The 26215-nt window shown below is 48.7% G+C and overlaps 1 protein-coding gene across 4 annotated transcripts in view; it reads right to left on the bottom strand.

Moving 5' to 3' along the window:
* Nucleotides 1–26215, bottom strand: part of TSPAN4 (tetraspanin 4) — an 861113-nt gene that overhangs the window by 820986 nt on the left and 13912 nt on the right. The gene's annotated exons all lie outside the window — the stretch shown is intronic.

The following is a 26215-nucleotide window of genomic DNA, read 5'->3' as shown; positions in this document are numbered from 1 at the left end:
TCGTCACCAATGCTTTAGAGACTGACCTCTAGCTAAGCCACAAGAGGTTGTACATTCCTTCTAAAAATTAAGAGTGACCATGAGAAGTTAAAATGATTAATATAGCTTTACTGTCCAAGCTCAGAGAACAATTGACATAAATGGTACCAAGTGTGAGAAAGTGTGTTTGAGAAAGACAATTCTTACTGAGCATATCCTTTTCAACTGCCTAGAGATGAGCAAGCAAAAAGCGGGCTGAAAAAATAAGCGTTTGGTCCCTGGTCTCTGATGTGTTACTCACAAAGCACAAGAGACTTGTGTCCTCATACGCATGGAGGCTAATCTGGTCCGCTGGCTGCTGTCTGACTGCATGCATTGCTTGGGCTCTTTACAAGACAAACTGCCAAAAATGGCTTGTTATTTTAAGCCAAGGCTGAGTTCTTATTCATGTTTGATCAAATGAAAATGAAGGTACTGCCTATTAAAAAACCCAAAAAATGAAAGCAAAATATATTTTTTAAAAAGTTTCCAAAACTAGCCTGAATAATCTCAGCCAGGTATAACGCCAATGAAAAATCCATGGAAAGAATCTGCTCCAGGGTGTTACACAGTTAGTAAACAGGTAATTACACCACAAGGTTCAAAAGAGCTCAGTGCCCAATATCACAACCATCATGGCCAGGTTTTGAAAACAGCCCAGTCAACCAGTCTTACAAAGCTCTTCCATCCACTTTGGTGCACATGACTCTTTAGAAGTTCTTGCCCTATGTGCCTCAGATGCAAATGATGCTTTCTATTTTAATTTTTAAGAGACAGTGGGATCCCAGAATATACATGAAGTACTGCTGGATGAACACAATCCCTGTTATCCAAAGCTCTAAGTCCTTCATATAAAGATAGATACAAGTCGCCCTTGAGAGACAGTGGAGAAACCAACTGCCAGCAAAAGGAGCAGAGACTCCTGATGAAAGCTGTTTCCAGGTGGCCTCATCCAGCAATAAACCCCAGCAGCAGCAAGACCTCCCATCTTGGGATCAGTGACTGATCCCAAATGCCTTGCTATTGCTTTTCAGAAAAAATGGTCATAGGTCAAACAGGCAAAATGGAATGATCTCTCTCTCCATGTTATAGAACTGGTCTAGTTTTCTTCAGCCTAATTACATGATTTGAGGTAAATGGACTTCAGGTGCCCTAATGACCCTTCTGGATGGGAAGTAAATGCAGAAAGACATTTCTTAAGTGCAACCAGATCTGTAGCTTACCACATTTCTTGAAATCTCAGCAGGACATTTGTAAACATTTCTCTTTAAAGCTTTGTTCATGTGAACTCTTAGAACACCCACAAGCATCTGGATAAGAGCCCAGGTTCTAGAAATGACCTGAAGTAATTTCAGGTCTTATTTATTTTAATTCTTATTTGCAGACCCTGGCTCACCAGTCTTCTTGCTCATTCCCACAAAGTGTTCGTGGCCATGAGACACCCACTGAGAGTGAGAATATAAAAAAAGGGCAGAGACCCAAGGCTCATCTGGCTGGCAACCACCGCCAGCAAGATGACCTTTAACATAGGTTGCTACCCATCTAGTTGTCACCCAGACAACCTGGGAATCGGGGTTCTTCATGCAGAGTCTGGTTGGACACCTGACCCAAATGCACAATGACAGGAACTGGACCCTACCGCTCAGCTGGAAGAGGGGCTCAGGCACCAGCTTGGTTGCAGAGCTGCTGGGGCTGGTGCCAGGGATGAGTGACAGACAGCAGTGACAAGGCAACACCTTCAGTGCAGATGCTGAACCAGCCCTAGGGGCACAGATGCCTGCAGTGCTCCAGTTTCCTGCAGGAGGAGCAGTTCCCAGGTGAATGTTGCACTCAGTTTGGCTTTAGGGCCTGGCTGCCCAAGCTAATTTTCAGGTTGGATGATTATTAGGAATGGCTTCAGCAGAAGTGGCAACCTTACCCCAGTCCATGACTCCTGGTTAACAGTTGTGAATGCCTCAGATGCTTAGCAGCACTAGATACTGGATGGTGCACTGGACTAAGAATTGGGTGCGCTGGGTTCCATTCCCAGTTCTACCAGTCAGTCACATCATCTCTCTGTGCCTCCGTTTCCCTTCTGTCTCAACAACTGTAGTCTCGAGGGCAGAGAATCTGTGTGCACAGTGCCTCATCTTAGGTGAGATCTCTGGGTATCAGTGCAGTCGAGAGTAACCAGCAGCACCTACTGAAAGAAGGCACTGGCAGTACAAACCTACACGCTGTCATTGGGTGTATGCGACCGATGAAGTAAACTGAGACCAATTAAGTTTAGAAGAAAACAGTGGAGAGAGGAATAAAACAGAAATTTTCACCAGCGAAGATTATTCGGATGTGACCCAAAGCATTTGTACCTGCTCTGCTCCACGACAAGACAGACGCTGCTAAGAAATGCACTATGTTACCCACCAAGCACCATCCTCTTCATCCAGGCTTAAACATAAAAATAGAAATTCATCATTAAAAGGTGCCCCATCATATCGCACATTGTTTTGAAGAATACCAGCCCCCTGGGCCTGATCCAAAGCCCAGTCAGGATTTTAGATTGGGTTCCAGGACCCTGATTCAGTAGTCCAGCCTTATCCAGCAAAATAATGGACCAGTTGTTAAAATCCTGTTATTTTCTGTATGTGGGCAACGAAGGGCACAGTGAAACTAAAGACCCCATTTACTTACAGCTCTTTCTCTTTTTGCAATCTGTGGACTGAACTGCTTGCCCAGGTGGGTCCCCATTCAGAAAAATGTTTTAGCTCCTGCTCAAAAGCTACAGATGGGGTGTGAACACAAAGGCTTAGAGTCCTCTCAAAAAGGGGAAGGGCAGCAGCTGGTAGGTTCTAATTGTGTGTGAACCAGCTGAGAAGATTCAAAAGCAGCAAGCCAGCTCCAACTTCAACCCTGGATGAGGTTGTAGTGTTAAAGCTGGAGTAAGCATGCTGCATTTGAAGTGTTCTCAGCTCAGCTCATTCACACACAACAATTAGATGTACCAGCTGCTGCCCTTGTGAAACATTCCCCTTTCCCCCCCCTTTTGAATGGGCTCCAAGTCTTCCTGTGTCCACACCCATGGACTGATGCTAGCATGTAATTACAAATCAGCCCGACAAAGGTAGGATGAAGACAGGTGTCTAGGAAAAAAAAAAAGTCAAAAGAATCAAAGTAGTTTGAACACCTGATTTCCATTGACTCCAGTAGGAGTTAGGCACTCAACCTCCTTAGGCTCTTTTAGAAAAATCCTACTGGCCTCTAGCTGCATCTTGAGACACTTAAAACACCTTTAAAAACATAGCCTAAAGTGTTTTGCTAGATAGGGATGGATAAAAGCACATGTGATAGAACAGCTGAAAGACAGAAGAACCAGCTGAAAAAAAGTATGTGGAATCCTTATCTACTGCACCCTGACAACTAGAAAACCACCACCTTTCCTTTGTCCTCCACCTTGCTGCTTCCTTCTTTCCATCTCTGCATAGACTAAGGTGGTTGCACTGAATCTCCATACATACACAAACATTTCAGCTCCCTTGCTGTCATTGTGCATCTGACAGGTGCTGCAAGAATCAATTGAGAAGGATGAGGGGATTGTGCAATAAAAATCTCTTTTCACAAGGTAATGTGTTCCAACCACCTAAACAAATTCAACATTTTAACAAGCTTTCAACACACTTTTCAGTGGCAGCAACACTTCTTTGGTTGAGACAGAGTAGTGACACAAAGTTATTTATCAATATTGCACTTCGGACTGGTCAACATGTACAGCCAGAGACTTGGTTCTAGTGTAACATTTAACATTCACTAATAAAGTGTTAATATATCTTACATCCCTTGTAAGGAGATAACCAGTGCAGATTCAGAATGAGAGGAGGAAACCAAGTAACTAACTTTCAGCCCAGCTATTGCTGCTTCACAGGATCCTGGGGTTGAAAGGGAATTCAGTCATCATCATCTAGTGCAGAGCTGTCCATCTTTGGAACAGTAGGGGGACCCAATGCCACAGGCTCCCCCCCACCATGCTGCTGGGTCCCCCCTGCCAAGCTATGCTGCACAGATGCCCCAAGCTACATTTCACAGGAGCCCCCAGCTGCACAAGGGCCCCAGACTCCCTCAAGCCATGCGCTCCCTGGCTGTACCGTACCACCCTGGCCCCAGGAGTGGGGGCAGGAAGCAGATGTAGAAGCTGAGACAGGAGACAAGGTGCAGCAGGCAGATCAGGAACCTGGGAGCCACAGATTATTCCATCCAAGGCTGCAAGTTGGACAGCCCTGATCTAGTCCAATCCCCTGCACAGAAAGAACATACCATCCCTAAACCATCCCAAATGACTGGTCCAGCTTCTTGAAAACCTCTAACGCGAGACATTCTGTAACCAATCATGCGATCAGTTGTAAAGATTTTCGATAGCAAAGGTATCATAGTCTAATAGTTCTTAGGGTCAGAAGGGACCTAAACAGATCATCAGGTCCAACCCCCTGCCTCAGGCAGGAACAGGTGCCGGGGTCAAATCACCCCAGCCAAATATATCTGTCCAGCCTCCTCCTGAAGACCCCCAAAGTACCACCTCATTTAGGAGCCCATTCAAGAGCCTGGCAGCCCTAACTGTAAAGTAATGTCTCCTGATGTCGAGCCTGAACCTGCTCTCTAACAATTTGTGGTAGTTATTCCTAGTAACCCCAGGTGGTGTCTGGGGGAACAGAGCATCCCCCAATTCCCGCTGGTCCCCACAGTAAGTATGTAAATGGCCACCAGATCCCCTCTCAGTCATCTCTTGTGGAGGCTGAATAGATTCAGGCCCTTCAGCCTCTCTTCATAGGGCCTGACCTGCTGTCCCCTTGACCATGCAAGTGGCCCTCCTCTGGACCCTCTCAATGCTAACCACAACCCTCTTGAAGTGTGGTGCCCAGAACTGGACACAGTACTCCACCAACTGTGGCATGACCAGTGCCGTATAGAGGGGAAGGATCACCTCCCTGGACCTGCTTGCGATGCATCTGCAGATGCACGACAAGTTGCGGTTAGCCTTACTGACCGCTTCCTCGCATTGGTAGCTCATGTCCATCCTGGAGTCAATAATGATCCCTTTCTACTACTGTTTTGACAAGAGGGGTGTTCCCCAGCCTATAGGGTATGTTGCTGGTTCCTTCTCCCTAGGTGCTGCACCTTCCACTTGTCTGTGTTGAATTCCACCTTACTCTCATCCACCCACCCCTGTAATCTGTCTAGATCTAGCTGGATTCTGTCCCTCCCCCCCAGCATGCCCACCTTGCCCCACATCTTGGTGTCATCAGCAAATTTGGACAGTGTGCTTTCCACACCCACATCCAGATCGCTGATAAAGATGTTGAACAGTACAGGCCCCAAGACCGAGCCCTGGGGGACTCCACTGCCCACATTCCTCCAGGTCAAAATCGACCCGTCCACCACCACTCTCTGGGTGCAACCATCTAGCCAATTTGCCACCCATCTGACTGCGTAGGCATCAATGCCTCAATCACCTAGTTGTATTAAGAGAATGTGGTGGGAAACCACGTCAAAGGCCTTCTTGAAGTCCAAGAAGATAACATCCACCCCAACACCCCCATCCAGGGACTTCGTAACCTGATCATAAGAGGAAACTAGGTTAGTCAGGCAAGATCTGCCCTCAATGAACCCATGTTGGTTGCCCCTGAGTATTACCTCCCCTTGTGGGCCCTTGCAGATGTTTTCCTTGATAAATTTTCTCAAAGATCTTCCCAAGGACCAAGGTGAGACTAACTGGCATAGAATTGCCAGGGTCCTCCTTCCTTCCCTTCTTGTAAATGGGGACCACATTGGTCCTTTTCCAATCCTCTGGTACCTGGCCAGTGCCCCACAAGTGCCCCGCTATGACCCTTGCCAATTCCCTCAGGACCCTCAGATGAAGAGCATTTGGACCTGCTGATTTAAACACATCCAGCCCCTCCAAAAATCCCCTAACTAGGTCATCCCTGACCCTAGGCATGGCAGTGCCTCCCCTGGGTCCATCTGTAGTTCTAGTGGGGGAGATGTCCCGGTCCCTGTTCAGGAATATGGAGGCAAAGAATTTGTTAAACAGGTCAGCTTTTTCGTTTGCTGCAATCACGAAATTGCCAAGCCTATCCTGTAGGGGTCCCACGTTCCTCAGTGCCGCCTTCTTATTTCCCACGTATTTGAAAAAGGACTTATTATCCATAATTCTGGTCGCTAGCCCTAGCTCTGTCTCTGCCTTGGCCTTCCTAACCACCTCCCTGCAGTCAAGCAACGGAGGTGTAATCCTCCCTGGTGACAGCCCCTTGCTTCCACTGTTTGTATGCCTCGTTTTTTGCCATCAGGCATCCCTGGATGCCTCTGCCGAACCATGGGGACTTTTAGCACTCCTGCCCACCTTGGTGCACATCAGGACTGACTCCCTTTGAGCTCGGAGGATAGTTTCCTTGAGGAACAACCACCCGTCTTGGACTCCCACCTCATTGCAGCTCCAGGACCCCAATGCCTCTCCTACTAACCTTCTTAGCTTACAGAAGTCGGTCTTCCTTAAATGCATGTGACAAAGATTAAAAGCAATGTTCCCCCTAAGGAGTAGCAGTCTGTGAGCGCACCGCTTCAGTCCCACCTCCTCCTTTCACCACAGTCTGCCCATAAGTGTCCCACAGTAAGTGTCCAGGTGGAAGCGGGCAGGGTTTGGCCTTACATGGAGCACTGTGGGCCCCACCCACCACTCTTCTGCACTGTGCTGCTCTGGGCAGTAGTGAGCACGGAGTGCTGCGGGGCAGCCATGGGCCGAATAATAGATTGACAGAACTGGAAGCGAAGCACTGGGGCCGGCATGGGACACTTACCGAAGGTAAACTCCTTTGTCCTCACATGAGATGATGTGGAGGCGCAGAGCAATTCTCCAAAACCAGCGCAACCCACAGCCCCCATCCCACCATGCCTCTGGGAGTAAGAAGGCACATGGCATCAGGGCTGGGAAGCAGAGCAGTTCTCCAGTACCAGCCCCCAGGCCCGTCCCCACCTTGCCTCTGGGAGCACATGGCCTCAGGGAAAAGCCGCTGCCTGAGCTTACCTCTGGTAAGCGTCCCGCACCAACCCCGGTGCCTCTGCCACACTCCAAGCCCAGCTCCTCTCGAGGAAGCCACAGCATTAATAAGTTTGTGCATGGCATGGTTTAAAGCATGCGTGGCTGCACACGTGCACAGCTTGGTGGGAACCTTGATTAAAAGGAATCCACAACACGACCTTTGTCCACAGTGAAAAGGAAAGAAGTTTGAGGGCCATTGTTTTTGGCCAGTCATTTTAACTAGGAGGTGCACCAATAGATTTGAGCAGATACTGATGGCCAATTTTTAACGAGCGATAGTCAGCCAATACCAATCTGATTATCATAGAATCACAGAAGTCGAGTCAGAAGGGACCTTGTAGATCTTCAAGTCCGACCCCCTGCCTGGGCAGGAGAAAAAACTGGGCTCAAATGACTCCAGCCAGGTAGGCATCAAGCCTCTTCCTAAAGACCCCCAGGGTAGGAGCCAGCACCACTTCCCTTGGACATTGGTTCCAGATCCTAGCCACCCTGACTGTGAAGTAGTTCTTACGGATGTCTAATCTGAACCTACTCTCCAATAATTTGTGGCCATTATTCCTTGTTATGCCAGGGGGCACAAGGGGAAACAAGGTCTCTCCCAAACCCTTCTGGTCCCCCCTAGTGAGTGTATAGACGGTCACCAGGTCCCCCCTCAGCCTTCGCTTGTGAAGGCTGAACAGGTTCAGGTCCCGCAGTCTCTCACTGTAGGGCCTGCCCTGTGGTCCCCAGATCATGCAGGTGGCCCTCCTCTGGACCCTCTCCATGTTGTCCACATCCCTCCTGAAGTGGGGCGCCCAGAACTGGATGCAGTACTCCAGCTGTGACCTGACCAGTGTTGCATAGAGGGGGAGGAACACCTCCTTGGACCTGCTCGAGATGCACCTGTGGATGCACAACGAGGTCCAGTTAGCCCTGCCAGTCGTGACCTCATATTGTCAGCCCATGTTCATCTTGGAGTCGATAATGACTCCAAGATCCCTTTCTGCCTCTGTGCTCTCAAGAAGGGAGTTTCCCAATTTATAAGTGTGCTGCTGGATAGTACTGCCCAAGTGCAGCACCCTGCACTTGTCAGTATTGAAGCGTATTGTGTTTTTGTTAGCCCACCCCTGTAACCTATCCAGGTCTTGCTGCAGTCTTTCCCTCCCTACTAGCATGCTCACCTCACCCCAAATTTTGGTATCATCTGCGAATATAAACAGGTTGCTTTTCACCCCATTGTCCAAATCACTGATAAAGAAATTGAACAGCACGGGCCCAAGGACCGAGCCCTGGGGGACTCCACTGCCCACTTCTCCCCAGGTTGAGTATGACCCGGCCACCACCACCCTCTGAGTACAACTCTTCAGCCAATCTGCAATCCAGATTGCTGCTATGCAGCCCAGCAGCTTGGAGAGCAGCATCCGGCTGGCAAGTCTGTTGCGGGGGAAGAAGGTGGGGGCAGATGGAAGCCCCGTGGTGAGGTAAGGAGTGAGCAGGAGCAGGTGCTACACAGCCAGGGCAGGAGAGTGGGGTGGTTCCCACCACTGCGCACAGCCCTGGGGAGGCATGGAGGGCATATGCCCCTGGATCTGTGCACAGGGAAGGGTGGGCTGTGCTTGGTGCAGGCAGCAGCGGCACTGGGAGAAGGGGCTATGGCAAAATTTTGGGGTGGCTGTAGTCCCCCTCCATAGCCCCCTTCCCAGCACCAACACTGCCCACCCCAAGTGCAGCCTAACCCAGTCCTCTGCTAGGAAGAGCCCCATGCTGATTCCAGCTCACAGTGGCAACCCACCCTCACTCTGCATGCAGATCTGGGGGCACATGGTGCCCCCCCACCCTCCAGGGTGCACGCAGAGGTGGGAACCACCACCCCCCACCCCCTGCACTCCCTGGATGAGCTGTGGTTCCATCCCATACCCCACCCCAGCTGTGCAGCACCTGCCCCTGCCCCACTCCCTCCCTCACCACAGGGGCCTCTATATGACTCCACTCCACACCCTTACCAGCTGGACCTGGATTCTCTCCACGCTGCTGGGCTGCGCTCCTGGCTGCCTGCTAGCATGCACAGGGCATTTATCAGAGACATTATCAACCACATCAGCCAGAAAAAGCTAACTGCTGATAGTGTCAATTATCCTTACATCGGTGCTTATCCAATACAGGACCAATGTATAGGCCAACCTCTACTAGCTCAGAAGCACTCCAACCTCACATAGGCAGGAACATTCCTCCTCCTCATGGTGTAACACGGAAGCAATAGGTGAATGACAACCCCTAGCATATAGTTATTTGCACCAGGTCGCAAGTCTGTCCTACATCCAGATAAAGACAGAAAAGCAACACTTAAGCCATGCAGTCACTTATCCAATCCAAACAGTTTGACTCTGTTCACAGAACAATTTTTCACTGTGTTGGCAGCAAGCTAGTGACACGGCCAAAACTAAAGCATGCATGTGGCTGCATATTGCCATGGGAACTCTGGAACCATGATGCCCGTATCTCTCTTACCAATGAATCTACAAAAGATCTGCTCAAGTTCTGTCACCAGCCCTGCACACTTCTTCTGATGTCTCAGACAGACTCTCCCAATGACCACTTAGACTGGACTCGTGGATCCACAGTGTACATCTCCTACAGGGATTCTATTTTCAATAGAGGTGCTGTGGGGGAACAGGCCTGATCTTCCCAGAATGGACTGATGCAGCAAATGTTAGGCAAGATGCTAGGTGTTAATTCACAAGTAGTACCAACAGAAAAAGCCACCAACATGGATGCTTAAAGTGCCAAGGTTCATTCTGCAGTTATGGTGAACGTGCCCTGAAACGTCTACATAAATCACAGTGAAAGAACCTACAGCACAGATGGGAGATTTTGCCTTAGCTCTTCCTGGCAAGCAAAGAGACGAGAATCAAACTCTTCCTTGTACACTTTGCACAACAGGAAATAGCACTGACTGAACACAGGAACACAAAAACACTGCCAGTTCCAGCTAGACTCCTTCCCGGTCTTTAATGAGATATTAGCTGCAGTTCAGTGCGTGTGATATTTGCCTCAAGTGTAAAAACTCAGCCAGGCATCTGTAACGAAAGCTTCAGTCTCAACCGTGGCACTTTTAAGGCACAGAATAGGACATTTGTAACAGGCAGCCTTCTACTCTGCGATAGAAAAGAGAGAGAGAAAGAAAGAAAAGAAAAGAAATGAAACGCCTCTCTCTCTTTCCAGGCAATCAAGGAAAGTAATGTGGCCAACTAAGCCCTGTTGAGAAAGAAAGATTAATTATCTACTTGGGCCTGCATGCAATAGTAAGCTTGTCACAGCTTAAAGAGAAAGAAAAGAGCCAATCAATTAGAGCAAGGTAGCAGCTGCACTGTGCTCACCCTCCGCTGTCTTGGCCCTTCAGCAGTCCTTCGTGCTAGAAGTCTGTATTGTTTTCAGAAATTACAATAAAGCCAAGTCAAGGCACAGCAATACGTGTTCCTCTCAACAGAGCTAGGAAAGTGGACAGATTCAGAATGCCTAGGGATGGGCAGTTATTTGCTCAGCCCCAGCTATCCCAGCCCCTGCTGTGCAGTGGGGAAATACTTGGAGCCACACTGGGCTTCTAGGGCACAGGTTACTATATAGAGAATCAAGGACTTTCTTAAACAGGAGGCACTTATTAAACAAAACAACCATCTGACCCCAGCACTCTTTCCTGCCTAGGCAGAGGGTCAGACTCAGTGATCTGTTGAGGTCCCTTCTGACCCTAGCATCTATGAATCAGCCACAAAGGTTTCCAAATGCCAGGAGCCCCAGTTTACCAGGCACTACAGCCTGGTGGAGCTATAAACAGCACACAGCCATCTAGTGGTTAAAGTGTATAGAACATAATCCAACAGCAGGATCTAAGGACCCTCACCCACTTTTTCCATCCCCACCTACCAGTCATGCCAAATGAGATTTTTTTCATCACATCTAATGACTTTGTCTTGTGCATTAAAATATGCATAAAAAAAAGCTTGTAGCAGTTTCCCCATGTACAATACCTGATAAATTGTCTAGTAGGCCTGTGTGATTCGGCAGCAATCCAATCCGGCAGCTTTGGATGGCCACAACCCGATCCAGAGCTCCAGACTGGGTTTCCACCTCAATCCAGCCGAAGCAGCTCAGAAGCTTCAGAGCCGTCTCAGAGAGCCGGCCATAGGGTAATAATGGGAAATCAATGAAAGATCTATAACGTTTTTGCTTTTTGTCCGATTTGGATGAAACTTGCAGGGATTGTAGCCTCTGCTGAGAGCATGAAACCTGCCAAGTTTCAGGAAGATCAGTGCAGGGGTTTAGGGGGAACTGTACCCCAAATTCTTGAAAGCCAAACTCCTGTCATGGCTGTGTGTTACAACACGGGGAGTCAAAACTGCAGGGCTGGTAGCTCTTACTGAGGCCACAAAGCCTGCCAAGTTTCAAGAAGATCAGTGCAGGGGTTTGGGGGGAACTGCCCCTCAAGCTGCAGACAAGCAAAACTCATGCCATGGGTGACACTGCGTGTGTTCAGGTGCAGTGGAGTGCAGCTGCAGGGATGGTGGCCCCTGCAGGGATGCCTGCCAGCTGTGGAGGAGATTGGTGCAAGGGGGGTCTGAGGCCCGACACCCCTGGCTGCTGACGGACAAAACTCTTGCCAAGACTGTGTGGGTCTTGGGGCAGTTGACTGTCTGTATTGAGTCTTTCCTCTCCTTAGCCTGGTTTTGTAGGTGCTAATTGATGCTCGTTAACTCGCTATGTAGTAGCTAGGTCCTGTGTATTGAGCTGGGCCCTGAGTCCCTGGTCCTCCAGTGAATCATGATTGATGGACTGGTAACTGGGAACACAGCAGCTTAGCAGCCAGGCCTGCAGCAGTGTCTCCCCACCACCCCAAGACAGATGTGGTCAGTCCCACAGCATCCATGGCACCAATTTTGCTTGTCCACAGCTTGAAGGGCAGTTCCTCCCAAACCCCTGCACCGATCTTCTTGAACCTTGGCAGATTTTGTGGCCTCAATAAGAGCTACCACCCCTGCAATTTTCACCCCACTATGTTGTAATGGCTAGATGTGACAGGAGTTTTGCTTTCAAGAATTTGGGGTGCTGTTCCCTCCCAAACCCCTGCACCAATCTTCTTGAACCTTGGCAGGCTTCATCCTCTCTGCAGGGTCTACCACACCTAAAAATGTCATCCAAATAGGACAAAAAACAACAATGTTATAAATATTTTATTGTTTCCCCATTATACCCTATGGCCGGCTCTCCGGGGCAGCTCTAAACTGCTTCGGGAAGCCAAATGAGGCAGCGCTTAGACCCGGATGTGCTGCTTCCGACCCTGAAGCGTCAGAAGCTTCTCCGAATCCAAAGCCTCCTATTGTTTAGTAACGTTTTGATGAGTTTGGGACATTTCCCTGAGTGGCACAGCAAGCAACTTTTTGGGGTTGGTCTAGCACAGTTCTGTTTTCTGGAGCTGGGAGGTCTAGGACTAGCTCAAGGCACTCTCTCGTTGTAGGTAGGCCTAAAAGCCAGGTTTCTTATATGTAGGGCCATCCCGGGGGGGGGGGCAGGGGCAAATTGAGGCAATGGCCTCATGCTTTATGAGCTCCTGTGGACAATGCTGTACAAGCCCCACCATCACCGCCAAGCACCGCCAGCTCTGCCACTGCTGCCGAGTGCTGCCAGCTCCAGCCACTCCCCACCTAGGCTATTATATACTGGTAATAAGGTGAGCACCATGACTATCCCAACTGTTCTACCAGCTGCATTTTGTAGGAATGTGCATGCGGCTGCTGTGCCTCATGCCAAATTCAATGCTGAATACACTCAAGTGATACATGTTTAACAGACATGGCTAGAATGTTCATGGTTGGGTCCTTCATGGTACTTTGAAGTTAGGCACAAGATAGGCACCAAGATGTTTTGCTCAGCCAGGATGGCAGCACCTGTGAGCATGTGCAGCAGTGGAGCTTTAGGCAACCATGTTACTTCACTGTGACAACTTACTATCACCACAGAGGTCTTACAGATATTGTAGGTGCCTAAAATAACTCCTCTACCAAGTCTCACCTACTCCCATTCTATAGTCTGAAATTCAGAGCACCATCCATTGCATGGAAAGCAGAGATGGTGTCCCAGGAGCAGTCTAGGGATCACTACAGGGGTATTATAGGCAAGACCTACAGGTGGCTAGGCAATAGGCAAGGTTTTTGTAGCTCTTGCTTTTGGATTTGGGCACCTAAGTTAAGGATGGACATATATTACATTTACCATAGAGTAAATCAGGCCTACCTCATAACAACAATTGAGTGGACACATGATGTATAGCCTGGCATAGATGAACATCACTTAATTTCAGGATAAAGTTGTAGCTCAAAGTGAGGGGTAACTCACATGTGGTTGTGAGTTATGTGCTGTACCAGTTGTGTGTAGACTTCCTTAGATCAGGGGTACTTAAACCCTGGCCTGCAGGCCAGATCTGGCCCACTGAGCCATAACATCTGGCCTGTGAAGCTTCCCAAGGGTCCAAGAAAATTGGCAGCAGGGGCACAGTAGCACTGTTAATTACCACTCTCTAGCTGCTAAATATCCCATGGATAACATGGCCCAGCATGCTGGATCAGGGTTGTACAGGGCCAGACCGCATCACTGTTTAAACCCACGAGGCCAGACTGTTGGGTGACACTGCTCTGGATAATTTTATCCTGGGGGGTTGCCCATTGCAAACCAAGCACCTAGCAGCCTGGCACTATAAGAGTGTCTACATAGGCAGGGGGCTCGCAAGAGGTGGTAGTGTGCCCACACCATTACAGGTAAGTTTACTCCAGCGGTAAATTACTCCACGGTAATTGTGCCCACATCCCAAGTTATACCTTTGTATTTGTGACAGGGCGCTTTGCATGCGTAGCAGGGGCCAATTAGAAAGTCACCTGACCAGAAGAAGGCTGGGCTTCAAGCATAAGCCCAGGGTCTGAGTTGGTCAGGCAAGCTAACTCTGAGAGCTACAGAGAGGAGCTCCTAAACAGCAGGGCTACAGTCAGCCTCCTGATTAACATCTGAGCTAGGGTAAACAACTCTGGAGGTTTAAAGAAGTTCCAAAGGCAAGGAAGAGGTCCCAATAAGCTTGGGAACTGGGCAGAGGAAGAATAGAGAGGTCTGGGAGAAAGTCCAGAGCCTGGAAATAGGGAAGGGAAAGGACAGAGAGGCCTGGGAGATGGGGCTAGAGAGACAGTAGCCCAGAGAGGGGCAAGACAGCAGAATGCCAGAGAGCTGGGAAGCAAAGCAGGCAGGATGCCCATGGTCTCAACTGGCCTAGGAACAAGGCCAGGGTCTGAAGAGACAGAAGGTCAGGGACCACGGCTAGAGACCAAGGGGGTCAGAGGACCTGTAGTCCAGAGAGTGGTATAGACAGAGCAAGGGAGCCCAGAGATCTGGGCCATGGGCCTGAAGCCCAGCAGCGGCAGAGATATTAGCCTTAGGGCATGTCCACACATGCAGGGACATGCGCTTGCAGCAGCTGAAATAGAAGCAAAGAAATTTGAGCAAGGGCTTTTTGCCTCAGCACATAAGCCCAGACACACACCTTCAGTGCGGTGCAAACTGTGCCACTCAGGGAAAAATAACCCTGTCTGACTCCTCCCAGATCTGCCATGCTGGGAGAGCTAGGGCCTAAGGCCAGCAAGCTGTCCTGTCCTGGCCCCATCAATACAAAAATCTGCCCTGGCAAGTAGCTCAGGGCTACTCACTCCAAGGAGCTTCTGAGGGCCGGCCAATTGGTACCTGGGGACACTACTCCGTATGCCAGCTGGTCTGCTGAAGCAGCCCTGAGAGTTCCCTGCACCCCAGGAGTGGGCAATTATTTCAGGTAGAGGGCCACTTACTGAGTTTTGGCAAGCTATAGAGGGCCACATGACAGGCAGCCAGGGGCAGATAAATGTTAATTTTTTAAATGTTTTAGGGGCCCATGGGCCAGCCCACCAGACAGAATGGTCTGGTGGACGGCATCCAGCACATGGGCAACATTCTGTCCACCCCTGTTGCATCTTCTACCCACTGTAGCAGTCTGGCAGCGGGGGCTGCTGCCTGGCTGTAACCTGCTGCCACCTGCGACAGCATGTGGCCCCAAAGCTGAACACCTGCCAGACCTGGATGGGGCTGCACAGACAGTAAAAGTATCTGCCCCTCTGGGCCAGCTGCCAGCGGCTGCAGAGTTGGCCTTTGTGCGGCACTACTGCCATATGTGCCCCCTGCCCAGCTATCTGCGCAGCTATCGCCCGGAAGATGTTCCCAGTGTGGTGGCCTGCTTTGGCATGGCCCCAATTAGCCAGGAGGTCAGCCACCTCCAGCTGGGTCCAAGGTGCCTGCTCTAAGCAGGCTCCTATGCCTGAGTCCTGCCACCTGCCTCCTTAGCAGGAATTCTGGTGTTCCCCGTTTGAAAATTGAAAAATCCCTGATAAAAAAATCCCAGTCACTCTGTAAAATATGCTGAAATCCATGTTCCTGCACAACTAAAACAGAAGAACACTAGATAGATAGATCTGCACTACCCAGCCCCCCCCAACTTACACCCCCAGACTGCCAATGGCTGTCCCACCCAGCCCCCACTTGCACCCCCAAACTCCCAATGGCTGCCCAACCCAGCCCCAGCCTCCCAGCACTTAAAAAAAAAGAGGAAAAAAAAGCCCTGCGCTCACAGCAGTAGCAGCAGCTGTGGGGCCATGTTGCAGAGCACCCCCCCCCCCCCCCACTGAATGGCCCCAGCAGTCCCAGACTCAAAAAAGCCCTGCACTCACCAGCAGTAGCAGCTTCTGTTGGGGCCACTGGGGCCTCATGGCAGAGCTCCCCTGCACAGCACAGGGGGTAGTGGGGACTGGACCCAGCTGCCTGGCACCCGCACTGCCACTGCCCCATTGCATGGGTGCAGCCCAGGTCAGCAGGGTGCTGCATGGCTCCACACACTGTCAGGCAGCTGGGGCCACTGCAGCTGTCACCCAGGACCCAATACAGCTCAGTCTGAGTAGAACCAACTACCCAAGTGCCCAGACCTGCGCAGTGCCCTGCTGACCCCAGCCACACCCATGTGATGGGGAAGTGGCAGTGCAGGTGCCAGGAGGCCGGAGCCAGTCCCCACCGCTTCCTGCTGCCCCATGCTGTGCCAAATGGCTCTGCCAGGAGGCCCCAGTAACCCCAGCGGCAGCTGCTATTGCTGGTAAGTGCAGGGCTTTTTTAATTGCCGGGATGCTGGGGCTGAGCAGGGCAGCAATCAGAGGGCACAGGGAGTGGGTGGGGGGTGGATCCAGCAGGAGTCCCCCCCATGGTCCCCTCCCCCCCCTCCTACATCCTACTTACCATCACAGAGCCCAGGTCCAGCTCCTTGCAGCTGGCACACTGCCTGCCCTGCACGGGCAGGCATCATGTTTCGACATTTGGACAAGGGCCAGCCATAGAGACACTCTGGCTAGCTACCATAGCATCTCTGTAGAGAAATGAGCCTCCAGTTGCCTCAGAGCCCAGTCCTGGACCAGACCCTACCCACTTTTTTTGTCCGGATTATTTTTTGATCCCTGGACATCCAAGGGTCTAGTTTTGCCCCTGCGCTGCAAATTTGAAGCGCAGGGAACATTTTTTTGTTCTCACACATGCCTCTTGCAGCATCTCAAGGGGCTCTGAGACATTGCAAGAGGCATGTGTACGTTTGTCTGGACGCACCCTTAGAGGGCAAGACGCAGCGCCCAGGAGTACTCCAGAGACAAAGCGCACAGGTGGGGAGTGCAAGCTGAGATGCTGCACTAAGGAGTAGCTGCAAGAGGCAAAGTGCCCAGGTGAGAAGGCAAGCCTGGAAGCTACGCTCAGAAGCAGTCAAGCTAGGTGAAATGCCAGGGCAAGGCCCAGTCATAGGGACTGAAGCCATAGCCCAAGGGGACTGATGATCAATATGATCAACAACATCTGAAGGCATGGGCATGGTGTAAGGGGTAGCTGTAGCCACATTATAAGCCCCTAAGGCAAAGTGGAGACAACTGGATGGCAACTTGAGATGGGGGATCCCTGGGGCTGCCTCCTTTTCTGAAGATCTAAGAACAACAAGGTGTGGTAGGCAGGGTGAAGTGGAGCAAGTCTGAGGAGCAGGAGCTAAGTAGCCACCAGGGGGATGAACTGGCCATCCCTGGGATAAGCAGGTGTTACAGTACTTTTCGGTATCAAGCCCAGTGTGCCCTAAGAGTGGCTAGACTGCATGCAACCTACCAACGTACCACTGAAATACTAAGACTGGGTATTTAGTAAAGCCCAAATGACACTGCTCTCTGCTCAGAACTTTCTGCCCTGGTCATTCCCATTCACCTTCAGATGAGCACAGAAGTTCCTTACATGTTCCAAATACCCTTTGCAGCTTTTCCTTGTCTGCAAGCAGGAGTATTCTTTGTTTTAAGCCCGAGCAATCTATCTGGAGGCAAATCTGACCTGTAGCCAAGTTTCACCAATGAAAACTCATATTTTCCAGCACTGAAAGGTCACTCCCCCAGGGAAGTGGCATTTTTGGGAACAGCAACCGCATCACAGTAAGGGATAAACATTTGAGTTAAAGAACAAAGACAACCATGGGAATCAGTGACCTTGCTGTGATCCTTCTATCAGGAGATTTAAGAATGGTTTCATTTCCTGTCAGAAAGCTCAACAGTACAATATCTTCAGTAACCCCAAAACACCACAGTATTTTGTTTGCATTCATCCCACTGTTAACTCAAATACTGCAAGGAAATAAGTGAGCTACCACACAAGGTAGGCAGGGCAGGAGGATGATACTGCCTCCCTTTGCAAAATGCTTTGATCCATGGGTGAGAAGTCCTATATAAAAAGGTGGGGATCATCATTTAATGCATGAACTGACCAAGCTTGGCTGACAACAAAGATAAATCACTGGGGATTTTACGTCTCTTCCCTGTACAAACTCATTTCGCCTCTGCTAGGAAGAAGACAGTACAGGGTACTGAAGAAAACTCACAGCAACTGTATAAATCCAAGAAAATACAGAGAAGGAGGAGGGGCCACTGAAGCTGCTGGGGGAGAAGGGGGGGCGGTTGGAAGGAAAGGAACTAAAAAACAAGCTAACATGTGAACACATGACTCCAAAGTGGGATGGGAGAGAAAACAACCAACCAACCCAGACCTCTTGAGGTCACTTAACGGGGAGTCTTCTCTGAAGCAAGACGAGACGGCATTTAAGTGATCATCTCCTTTCAACCCTCCTATATCACGCACCCAATCTGCTTCTGCAGTTCCTGAGAGCACAGCACAAATATGCAGGGTCTGAGATTAGACTGGCCCAGCTCTTCCCTTTCCAGCTGTTCATTGCTCCCATTCCTCCATGCTATGTTTACTTCCTTGGTTTGGCCTCCATTGAGCCACCTCTCTCACATCCCATCATGACTCAAAGTTAAGGCACTTGCTCAGAGATACAGCACAGAGACACACACATACACAAGCGCATGCGTGCCAGTGGAATGCAGGCAGTAAAGAGGCCAGAAGAAAACTTTTTAATACAAACGCAACACCAGAGCCCTTTTCTTTGCATTATCTCCATGCTGGGAAGGTTGTCAAGTGATTTAAGAATTGGGGCTCGGGGGACCTAGAACTCCGCAGCAAAGCAACCAAATGCAACACTGCTTCTGTTTCCTTTCCAGTAGAGCACGGAAAATAGCACCTTCCCTGATGGAAAAAAAACCACATCGTCTCCAAGCTGCGCATGCTAGAGGGGAGGCATGGGAGATGTGCTGCACCTGCTGGGGGTGGGTAAATATGATGAAGGGAGGTGAAAGATCTCCTTCAACAAGGCTGTTACAGAAATTTCTCAATTCTGCTGCCCTTACCAACCAGCTTCCATGCCATTCCCCAAGCAACTCCTCCAATATTATGGAAGGGGATTGCCTTTCAAACAGCCCTGATCAACAGCCTTATGCAGTAGATGGCATCACACAAGTCCTTGGTGGGGAAGACTACTTGTCAGCATCTCTTTCTGTTGATATAAACTGAGAAGGAAACACTACTCCAATCTCCTCCCTGACAGTGGAACACTTGAGGGAGGGCAATTTCCCCACCAGCCCCATTGGCAGGATAGGATGCCCTCAGATGGGAGGTTTCCTGTTTTGCACTACACCTTCTTGGCACCCTCAGATTATTAAGACCAGCCAGTCTCCACAGTTCCCCAAGAAAGCTTGAATCAGGTGATCCCAGCTGGGTTTCTAAACTAGGCCAAATCCTAGCCCCTCATGGGTATTTTGCCCAACACACCATCACAGAGTTCCTTTTGTTGGTCCTAAACAGAAACTTTTTCTGTCCTAAACAGGCATGGCATTTTCCTAAGCTATGCAGGGGATTTTTTGTTGATGGAAAGCTGGCACTATGCCACTCCCTCCTGGCCCATTCGATGATGCATAGAAAGCATATTAGGGGCTAAAAGGAATGAGATCAAAATGCACTGCACTCCAGTAAAACATGCTAGCTTTACAGCTCAAAGGTCCCCATGCAAGTCAGGGAAAGGCAGGCGAACAGCAGTATTCTCCCCCCTTCTAAGCCATGCTGACTGAGAGCCAAACAGCACAGGACTGTCCCAGCTAGGATCCAGGCTTCTTAAAGCAGAGCATGCACTCTTCTCTTATTATTTGCATGCACATACCCACAGGGAACAATTAGAGGCTGGTTTGGTGCATTCTCCACAATTTTCAATTCCCTCTTCCCTTCCCCCGCCCTATCCCTAATATTTCCACAGTGACACAGCATCCCCTCAGATTTCACAGATAACGTGGGCTTATTTCTACGATAGACTTCTCAAGAGTTTTTTGCTGTTTCCTGTTCTCAACTTGTGCCTCACATACCCGTGCTTTATACAGGAAGCCAACACTGTATCCTATGGCTTTGCTATTGACATTCATTTAAAGGATCAAATGCTTCCTTTATCTCCATGGTGACCCTAAGTGGAAAGCTAGCTTTCAAACTCTCGCAATCAAAACAAGGTTTCTAAACTTAAATGTTTCAAATGACTGCTACAAAACATCAACATTTCACAACAACCCTTTGTTGGTTGTCACCTTTCAGGCAGGCAAGGCAGAAAAGTAGCAGGCAAAACTGAGCCCAGGGTCCAAATGACTCTCAGCGTTGGTGAAATCCTGAGTTGAAATGACCCCCTTGTGTTAGGAACACAGTTTTTCCTCCATCCCCAGACAGCAGCTGTTGTGCATTGTGTGGGCCTGTACCTTTCTTCCCTGGCCTGTGCAGCAGCACCTAAAATATTTGTCACAGTGCCATTCACCCATGGCTGGCACACATTCAGAGACAGCAAAGTCAAAGATAGATTAAAGCTTTAGCTGACTTATCTAACACCAATTTACACTGCACTTTTCCCCTCCAAGAAGCTCACATGGCTTTGCTTGGATTTGATCCTGGCTCAGTCAGTCAAGTCTCCACATGGAGGGAGAAGATGGAACCAGGCAATTCCAGTGCACCAGCTTTTAAAATAAAAAATTAAAAAATGAGGTATTCAAACCACCCTAATTATGATACATGTTGTGGTGTTGCAGGGTTAGGAACAAGAGGAAATGGGTTTGTTAGTTTGTGAAAAGGGTTTAATCCACATGTGCTCCTCCATGATTTTAACTATGGGTAATAGAAGGCATGAAGGAAAGGCAAACTGGAACTGGGTACCAAAAATGATTTATCAACTGAGGAGTGAAATCCATTAGGGTGGGGAACCATCCTGCAAAGGGAAGTGGAAGCCTCGTCTCTGGCTGTTCCAAATTAGACTAAATGAAACAAAACATTATCCAACATGCCAATGAGGGCAGCCCCAACCAGGCAGCAAGAAAACCCTACTGCGTCCTCTCTTTTCCTCCCAACAGCCATGACAGAAAGCTCAGTTATGACTTCAGCCCACTGGCAAGAGACACAGATGAGCAACAACGCACTAGAAGCTACGTTGAAGACAGAGTCCAAACGGCTGGGGTCCGAGCCAAGTTCTACAGAAGTTGTGAACATTGACTCATAGAAACCTACAGAGGGAAGCTGCTAAACAGAACAAAAGGAGAACAATGCAAAAAAAAGGAGACTTCAAGTGTGTCAGTCCTCACACTGATAAACAGCTATGTTACTTTATATTTAGGTAGTCTAAAGGTGCGTATCTACCCTGCCTTCAAAAAACTAGTAAACCAATACATGTAGTCAGCTCTGATGTACAGCCTTGGTCCGCTTCAGAATCAACACCTCCTGTAACAAATAGGGCCTCCACTTGCACGGCTGTACTGAATGCCATAGCAATACACAAGATCCATAAATTATTTGCCTGGGTTAGATGAACTGGAGGGACAGAGAAGGTATTAGGAAAACAAAGAGTATTTACTTAATTATACCACAGAAGGGGATATTCATTTATCCTGCATTTGTACAGTACCTAGCATGTTGCACAGGTCTGACCCACTGTGACAGCTAAGGGCCCATTGTGGCTGCCATTTTAAGAAAAGGACCTGCCTATAACACAGCAGCCACTGTTATGGGGATTATGAGCACTGCCCCATGAACATACGGGAGTCTGACCTCTGTCCCATGCTTTCCTTGTGCTCAAGGAATCCCCAGTGGCCTTTTGTAGCCCCCTTGAAAAAGCTACCACTTTAAGGAACTGTGGATGAGATACCCAGTGTCTGCAGCTGCCACCCTTTAGCAAAGCATAAGTGGGATACTCAAGCAGAACCCTCTTAGCCCATTCTGAAACCTTCCAACATGCAAGCACTGCAAACCAAAAACAACAAAACATAACCTAACACATGACCAACTCCCCACTTTGCATTAGTGCCGTTTGCTCAACTTGCAACAAGTGGCATGGAGAGGAGTCTGGCCACCCCACCCAGGAGCACAACACTGGGGACCCAGGAGAAAGGTGCACTACGGCCCTGCCATACATCCCTCTTTCAGCTCTGGAGCAGCAGCAGTGCTCCAGGGAGTAATGAAGCCTTCTATCTGGACTCTTTGGGTGATCGGGAACTGTATACTATGAAGGAAACATCTCCGTTCAGCAGTCCTCTCTCTCTTCTCTGTGGTACAAGGCCAGCTGCCCATCCAAAAACAACTAAAAACAATACCATTCTCTGACCAAAATCCCATATTCTTCTGCAGCCAAAGGATTGTGGGATACAGAACAATTTGCAGTTCACCAGACAGTGCCCAAAACAGGTCGACAGTCACTGCCTTCAAACAAATCCCCCACCACACACACACACAAGACCTTGTTGTTCTTTTCTCCCAGAGTCTACTTCTAATCTAATCCAGCAGGAACATGCACCCCATGGCACTTCAGCTGCAATGAGGTCCCATCCTATTGCATATCCTCTGCACATGACTAATGGGCATTTACCAGAAAACCCTTCTCATGCCACACTGTGGAAGAACATGCTGCACAACTCAGGTAGTCACAGTTAGGGCTGTATTTAATATGAGAATAATAAACAGAAGGAACCCAAGCATTAGCATTGATTTTTTTCTTCTAATGCAAACACAAAAAGCCCTTTATATAAACATGGGTATTTATTTAGTGATTCTGAAAAAGGTTGAGATCTAAGCATCTGAAATGTCATTATTCCAAAGTGGCACCCAAGATGAAGTAGCAAAGCGACTCGCCCAAAGTAATACAACAGGTCAGTGATGGGGCTGGGACCAGAACCCAGGCATCCTGACTCCCAGTCCAGTGCCTAATTCATCCAACTGCTCAGTGAGCAAGACACCTCTATACTTCTGTCTCCCTACAACTGCCTTGTAATGATAGTCAATTTGTGCTAAATTAAAACATCAGAATTTCAGGGGACCTCAAAATGCCAGGTATGTCCTAAAGGACATGAAGAAAATATACAGAGAAACCAAAAGGGCATTTTTTAAATCTTTTGGAGAAGAAAGAGATCCAGACTTTGCATCATTTTTGGTCAGGCACAGATTTAAAAAAGCAGCTAGCAGACAAAATTGCAACCTTAATCAAATTTATGTTTATTCAGACTCTAAATGAATGCAAGAAGAAAGAAAGAAAAAAAAGAAAAAAAAGAAAAAAAAAAAAATCAGCTCTAGGGCACAACTCAACTAGCTATCAGCCGATTGTTCTGAAAGGGCTTATCAATCGTTACAGACAATGCTGTGATCAGGTTGTATGATTGAAGACTTTATTTTATTATTCCCTCTCACCACAGGCATGTGTAGTCAGAGCAGCATATCTGATCAGACACAGTCACTGTTGCCCTTCAGAACAAACTCTTGAATAACTGTTCCCTGATGTGCTACTGTATGCAACTTAATCACACACCCTGGGAAAGCAAGAGTTATAACATGTCATACATACTGCTACTTATGTTCAAAGGGGTGACACACACCAACAGCAACCAGGAAATTCAAAGTTAAAACTCTGTTCTGAATTCACTTTGCAAGTCAAAAGTTTCTTTACAATCCATGGCTAAGTGTTCTAGGATGCTACAACACGCACGTACTACCAGCACCATAACTACCTCAACACCTTCCCAGTCCCACATTTTCATTAACATGCTCATATCACTGGGTGAAGTCACGTCCTGTAAAAGCACCCTTCCCATAGCGGATAGCGTCTTTCAGTACATGCTGCAAAGTCCTCTGCTATTCCAGCCCTGCAGCCCCAAATGCTCTTCGAGCTATAGTATTCCCTCCCCTCACTCTCCGTGCTGGGATGACCCCTCCCGCAGCCAAAGATACAAAAACCAACCCCATAGCAGAGCCACAGCACCTTATATCTGGACCTGCAAACCTCTGTTATTCCAATGCTGGTATTCTGATGCAAATAAAATGCTGGCAGCAGCACTTTAAAGGTATGGGGAGAGGGAGAAAAGAAAAAACAACTCTCAGTAGAGACTAAAACAGCTTCCAAATCCATATTCATAAAGGTGTTGGACAGGTTTAGAGGCTTTTTTCTCTTTACCCATTAAAACATTACTGTTCCTGGTCCATCACAGAACACAGTGCAATAAAAATCCTGTGGCACAGCACCTACTGTGCATGTACAGCCATCACTTCTGTACATTAAAGTTAAATTTAAAAAAAATTAATATAATAAAAGGGATTCAGCCTTACAACTGCCTAGCCTTCTGCAAAATTTCATTAGAAGAGCTGTGCTCCAAGTGTGGGACCCCTATGGATCCTGGCTGTGCTGGGCAATCGCTTCAGCATTTCCTGTGATGCCAAGCGTGTTACTTTAATGCATCCTTAAGGTGAGAGAAGCACCAAGCTGAGCAGCTTTATCACCCTGAGGACACGCAAGGCAACAAGCTTAAGCAGCCAAGAGGCACCAAATGGTGCCTGTTAATATTTTATGAATCATTTGGTTGGGGAGGTGGGGTTGTTTTTTTGTTTTTTTTAATTAAAGGAGAAAAAACAGCCACTCAAACACAGAAATGGAAAGCTCCTTATGGATGGAAACAACATTGGGTAATGCAACGGCCCATTTCAGCTGAGAGATATCATCATATTCTCTGCATTTAAAATTCTCCCCCTTCCCCTCCTGCATATTGCTACAATCTCTCCATCGGGAGATTTCAGATTCTGCTTACCAACAGGGGCAGCTCAGAAAGAAGACTGCCCATCATCATAGAGTTCTGTCAATACCCTTGCATAGAAAATGGGAAGGCTTCTGGGTGGCTTTGGAATATCTAGCTTCTATAGCTAGGCAGGACAAGTGCACATTTAATAAGGTGAATAGCTTGCTTCCATGAAACAAGCTGTTTTAACAAGGGGAACAGTGTTCCCTTTTCCTTCCAGTGAGATGTAGAAGAGAATCATAGAATCCAGAAGTCGGGTCAGCAGGGTCCTTATAGATCTTCAAGTCCGACCCCCCGCCTGGGCGGGAGAAAAGACTGCACTCAAATGACTCCAGCCAGGTAGACATCAAGCCTCTTTTTAAAGACCCCCAGGGTAGGAGCCAGCACCACTTCCCTAGGAAGTTGGTTCCAGCTCCTAGCCACCCTAACTGTGAAGTAGTTCTTGCAGATGTCTAACCTAAACCTACTCTCTAATAATTTGTGTCCATTGTTCCTTGTCATGCCAGGGGGCGCTAGGGGAAACAGTGTCTCTCCTAAACCCTTCTGGTCCCCCCTAGTGAGTTTATAGACAGTCACCAGGTCCCCCCTCAGCCTTCTCTTGTGAAGGCTGAACAGGTTTAGGTCCCACAGTCTTTCAATGTAGGGTCTGCCCTGTTGTCCCCGGATCATGCGGGTGGTCCTCCTCTGGAGCCCTTCAATGTTGTCCACATCCCTCCTGAAATGGGGCGCACAAAACTGGATGCAGTACTCCAGCTGTGGCCTGACCAGCATCACATAGAGGAGGAGGATCACCTCCCTGGCTTTACCTGAGATGCACCTGTGGATGCATGACAAGGTCCGGTTAGCCCTGCCAACCGTGACCTCGCATTGTCGGCCCATGTTCATCTTGGAGTCAATAATGACTCCAAGATCCCTTTCTGCCTTCGTGCTCTCAAGAAGGGAGTTTCCCATTCTATAAGTGTGCTGCTGGTTAGTACTGCCCAAGTGCAGCACCCTGCGCTTGTCAGTATTGAAACACATCCTGTTTATGTTAGCCCACTGCTGTAACCTATCCAGGTCTTGTTGCAGTCTTTCCCTCCCAACTAGCGTGCTCACCTCACCCCAAATTTTGGTATCATCAGCAAATTTAAACAGGTTGCATTTCACCCGTCGTCCAAATCGCTGATGAAGAAATTGAACAGTGCAGGCCCCAGGACCAAGCCCTGGGGGACTCCACTGCCCACTTCCCCCCAGGTCGAATATGACCTGTCCACCATCACCCTCTGAGTATGACCCTTGAGCCAATCTGCAATCCATCTGACTGTGTAGGCATCAATGTCAGTCACCTAGTTTTTTAATGAGGATGGGGTGGGAGACGGTGTCAAAGGCCTTGCTGCAGTCTAGAAAGATTATGTCCACGGCAACACCTGCATCCATTGCCTTTGTGACCTGATCATAAAAGGCAATCAGGTTGGTCTGACATGACCTGCCCCTAATGAAACCGTGCTGGTTACCCTTGAGCATCATCCCTGAAGCCAGCCCATCACAGATGTGCTCCTTGAGGATCTTCTCAAAGAGTTTCCCAAGGATAGAG

The sequence above is a fragment of the Crocodylus siamensis genome, chromosome 2 (genome assembly GCF_052110815.1).
Source record: "Crocodylus siamensis isolate JL-2025a chromosome 2, ASM5211081v1, whole genome shotgun sequence".
NCBI lineage: Eukaryota > Metazoa > Chordata > Crocodylia > Crocodylidae > Crocodylus > Crocodylus siamensis.
The sequence above is the reverse complement of the archived record's forward strand: the minus strand, read 5'-3'. Positions and strand labels throughout refer to the sequence as shown.